This window comes from Gymnogyps californianus, unplaced genomic scaffold (assembly GCF_018139145.2).
Source record: "Gymnogyps californianus isolate 813 unplaced genomic scaffold, ASM1813914v2 HiC_scaffold_323, whole genome shotgun sequence".
In the NCBI taxonomy this organism is placed as follows: domain Eukaryota; kingdom Metazoa; phylum Chordata; class Aves; order Accipitriformes; family Cathartidae; genus Gymnogyps; species Gymnogyps californianus.
Genome location: NW_026114206.1, coordinates 13544 through 18304, shown reverse-complemented (window position 1 = coordinate 18304; position 4761 = coordinate 13544). Strand labels below are relative to the sequence as shown.

Genomic DNA, 4761 nt, shown 5'->3' with positions numbered 1-4761 from the left:
CAAATCCTGCCTGAGGAGGTTGCCATGATGGCAACACGAATAGCTGGGTTGGCAAGACTGAAGCACTGTCCTCCCACATCTTCTTCCCAAAACACCAGGGAAAATATTCATCAGTCTGCATGTCACCCCTCTTACCAGCACATTGCCTTCGGCAGGCAGGCAGCAGCACAAGGGTCGGCCTCTGGTGCAAGGTACTCATAACCTCAAAAGACATCGTGGGCATTTCAGTACCACACACTGTCTCAAGATCCAGAAGCCTCCAACTCCAGACCCTTGGGAGCCTGTGAAAGGATCCTGGGCAAGAACACTTCGTGTCCATCCTGCCTCAGGCTTTCCTCTAGGCATCCTCCATTCCCTACTCCGAGACATGCATTCTCAAGACAAGCACATCATCTCCCATTGCTGTCTTCTCATGACATGGCCCATGGTCTTCCCAAGGATTTTCAGTTCCCTCACACAAGTCCTCCCACTGCTCGAGGTCACCCTTCACATTAGCAATGCCCAAGCCCTACTCAGTGCCACTGCCACATTCACCTCCATGAACATGCCACAGTTTCCTTTCCCACCTCAAGCTTGCAGACCCTTCCCAGCAATGACACCACCAGAAAAATCACACAGATGGTGTCATATACATGGTGTCGGCAGGCTCTCTGCTCCTGAACCATCATGTTTTGCAATGTTTCAGCTATCTCAGAAGGAAATGTTGCAGACCTCGGAGCATTACTCTTTCTAAACATGATGTCGGGACACCTCTAATGGCAAGGGCATTGATTTCATGCTGTGACAGAACAAACCAACCGTTGATGACCACCCCACTCCAATGGATGGTATTGACTGTGTAGGAGAATTTGCTTTGGGTTTTGGTTTGGTGGGTTTATTGGGGGGGGGGGGGGTGTTGTTTTGCTTGTTTGTTTGCTTTTCCGAAAAGAAGATTTCCAGGGCTTCTGTAAGCGTGTGGCTGCTGATGCAAATATTGAAAGAACATCAAAACAGGCCAGCATACGTCACGCCACTTCTCTGGCCACAAACGAGAGACCAAACCTGGGGACGCTGGAAACTGGAAAATAAAATGAAAAGTCCCGTTTCTGACACCTACCTTGCGTCACACTCCTCTCCCTGAACACTTTATTCTACCAAGTAGAGTGACAACATACTTGGAAAAACAACAGAGGAAAAGTCCACAAAGCCTTCCCCACTTTCTTAATGACTCTGGTGGGAGAATCAAAAGGGAGAAATTACTCCACGGGGAGAGAAAACCCTGAAGCCTCAATTGTCACCTCGCATCACGGCTCTTGCAGGGGACAATCACACAGGAGGAGGACAGACTTTTCCACAAGAAAACTTTCCACATCTCATACCAGCACAATCAGCACTCTGCAACGCGAATAAGGCACCAAATAGCGCCTGGGGCACTGTCACCATCACAGCCTGCCTGTCTTGCACTCCTTCAGCAAGCTCGCGTGCAAACGCTACACACCCCAAGCAAGAGCGTCTCGAAAGCTGATGTCGTGGCACCTCTCATCGCAGCGGCAGCGATTTTACTCTACGGGAGAACAGCTCACACCCACAGCAGCAAACCTCAGCTGCCGACGGTAACCGCCGCGGGCTGCGGCAGTACCGCTAGTTTCCCCCCACAGCGAGAGCCGAGGGGCTCCGGCAAGGACGCGGAGCAGATGCAAAGGTGCCGTGAACACCCTTGAGCACCCGCCAAGCACCCACCGCCCGCAGGCCCCGCGGGCTGAGCCCGCCTCCCACCAGCGCCTGCCCAGGCGGCGGGCCAGAACGAAGACCGCGAAGAAGGGCGGAGGGAGACCGAGAAGAAGGGCGAAGGGGCGAGAGGCCAGAAAGGGAGGGCCACTGACCGTGTCCAGGAGAGCGGGCGGCTCCGGCTGCGTCTCCTTCGCCGCGGGGCCGGGCGGCGGCGGGAAGTTGGGGCTGAAAACCATCAGGTCGCTCTTGCCCGCGCCGTCCGCCACGCACAGGCTCCGGCTCTGGCGCTGCGAGTACGACCAGCTCCCCACTTCGCTGGCGCACACCAGCGTCGCCGGCCCGGGCCCCGACACCACGGCCGCCCGCGGCGACCACCGCGACGCCCCGTACAGCACCACCGCCAGCACGAACACGCTCGACACCGCGCAGATGGCCACCACCAGCCACACGTTCGTCGCCGACCGACGCCGCGCCGCCGCCGCGCCGCCCTCCGCGCCCGCCGCCGGCCGCAGCCCCGCTCCCGACGACGACGACGACGACGACGAGCCCGCGGCCGCCAGCGCCGCCTCGGCGCCCTCCACCAGCGACACGCTCAGCGTGGCCGTGGCCGAGCGCGCCGGCTCCCCGTGGTCCCGCACCACGATCACCAGCCTCTGCCGCGGGCCGTCCGCCTCCTCCAGCGCCCGCGCCGTGCTCACCTCGCCGCTGTACAGCCCCACGCGGAACGGGCCCTTCCCCCGCGGCTCCCACAGCTCGTAGCGCAGCCACGCGTTGTAGCCCGAGTCCGCGTCCACCGCCCGGATCTTCGCCACCACCTGCCCCGCCGGCGCCCCCACGCCGCCCACGCCCACAGCGCCCCCGAGACCGGACCCGACGACGACCAGCCCGACGCCCCGGGCCCCGGCCCGACGCCCGGCGCCGGCAGCAGCGCCGGCGCGTTGTCGTTCTCGTCCACCACGAAGAGCTGCACCGTGGCGTTGCCGCACAGCGGCGGCTCCCCCGCGTCCACCGCCCGCACCTCGAACTCCAGCACCTGCACCTCCTCGTAGTCCAACGGACGCAGCGCCCACACGCGCCCGCTCTCCGCGTCCACCGACACGTAGCTCGACGCCGCCCGCCACCCCCCGCCCGCCCCCGCGCCCCCGCCCACGCCCTCCGCCACCGAGTACCTCACGCGCCCGTTCCCCGCCTCGTCCGCGTCCCGCGCCCACAGCCGCGCCAGCTCCGCGCCCGCCGCGTTGTTCTCCCGCGCCAGCACCGTGTACACGGCCTGCGCGAACGCCGGCGCGTTGTCGTTCACGTCCGACACCGGCACCCGCACCCGCGGCTGCCGCGCAGCGGCGGCGCCCCGCCGTCCTCCGCCCGCACCTCCACCTCGTACTCCGACACCCGCTCCCGGTCCAGCGCCTCCCGCAGCACCAGCGAGTACGAGCCCGCGAACCTCGCCACCAGCCCGAACGGCGCCGGCGGCCACACCGCGCACCGCACCCGCCCGTTCGCCCCCGAGTCCCGGTCCGACACGCTCAGCAGCGCCACCACCGTCCCCACCGACGCGTCCTCCGGCACCGGCACCGACAGCGACGTCACCCACACCTCCGGCGCGTTGTCGTTCACGTCCACCACCTCCACCACCACTTGCAGTGACCCGACAGCGGGGCGTCCCCTTATCTTTCGCCTTAACGTGCAGGTCGTAGAAAGTATCTGTCTCAAGTCCAGGGCGCCCGTCAGTCTGATCTCCCCGCTGTTCGTATCGATGCTGAATACATCTGAGGCCGAGGGAGGAACAAAAGTATCAATTTCGTAAATCACTTCTCCATATATTCCCAAGTCCGTATCTGTTGCGCTCACCCGAGCTACCAGCGTCCCCTCTAAGGCGTCTTCGGGCAAAACAACGTTGTACACCGACTGGTTGAACTGGGGCGCGTTGTCGTTCACGTCCAGCACCGAGATCACCAGCTCCATCGTGCCCGTCAGCGACGGCCGGCCCCCGTCACTCGCCGTCAACACCAACCGGTGCACAGGCATCGTCTCGCGGTCCAGAGATTTCGCGAGCACCAGAAACAGAGATTTACTGCGCGAGTTATTTTCTTCCTCTACTCTGAAATGCTCGCTGGGGCTGAGTGTATAGGAGAGCTGCGCGTTGGCTCCGATGTCTGCATCCGACGCGCCCTCCAGCGGGAACCGAGAGCCGGGAGGGGGTTTCCGCGATGCTGAGGTTTTTCCGGGCGGCGGGGAAGAGCGGGCGTTGTCGTTGATGTCGGTGACCTCCAGCTCCACGTGGAAGACGCGCAGCGGCCGCTCCACCAGCACCTCCAGCCGCAGGGCGCACGGCGCGCTCTTCCCGCACAGCTCCTCCCGGTCCAGCCGCGAGCTCACCACCAGCGCCCCGCTCGCCCCGCTCACCTCCACGCTCGCCCGCCGGCCCTGCGCCACCAGCCGCAGCCGCCAAGCCTCCGCCTCGCCCGCCTCCAGGCCCAGGTCCTGCGCCAGCCGGCCCACCACCGTCCCGGCCTTCGCTTCCTCCGGCACCGAGTACCGCACCTGCCCGACGCCCAACGCCCACCCCGCCTGCAGCAACAGCACCCGCACCACCGCACCCCAACACACGCCCATCGCTGCCGCCGCCGCCGCCGCACCCGCCCGGGCCCCGCACGGCTCCCCGCCGCCGCCCGGACGCACCGCCTCTCCTGCCCGCCCCGCGCCGCCCCCCGCGCTCACAGCCGGGCTCTCCGCCGCACCGGCGCGGAGCCGCCTCGCCGCTCCGCCGCCGTTTCTGAGCCTGCAGCGACACCCTGTGCTGCTCCGCCGCCTCACACGCTCCCCACCAGCGCCGCGCCGCCGGCCCCGCGCCGCTCATCTCCTCTCTCCTCTCTCCCTGCCCTTCGCCTCTTCCTTTCGCTTCTTTTTCTTGGTTTCTGTATTTTCTTTTCCCTTGCTTGTTTGCTCTTTCCTTCTTCCTTTCTCTTTCTTCTTTGCTCCTTCTTCCTCTTTTCATTCCGTTCTCTCGTTCTTCCTTTCTTTCCTACTATTTTCTTCTCTTTCTTCTCCCTT

General features: G+C 64.0%; 1 pseudogene; it reads right to left on the bottom strand.

Moving 5' to 3' along the window:
• Nucleotides 1–1719: 1719 nt before the first annotated feature.
• LOC127028479 (protocadherin alpha-13-like) lies at nt 1720–4323 on the bottom strand (annotated as a pseudogene).
• Nucleotides 4324–4761: the final 438 nt, after the last annotated feature.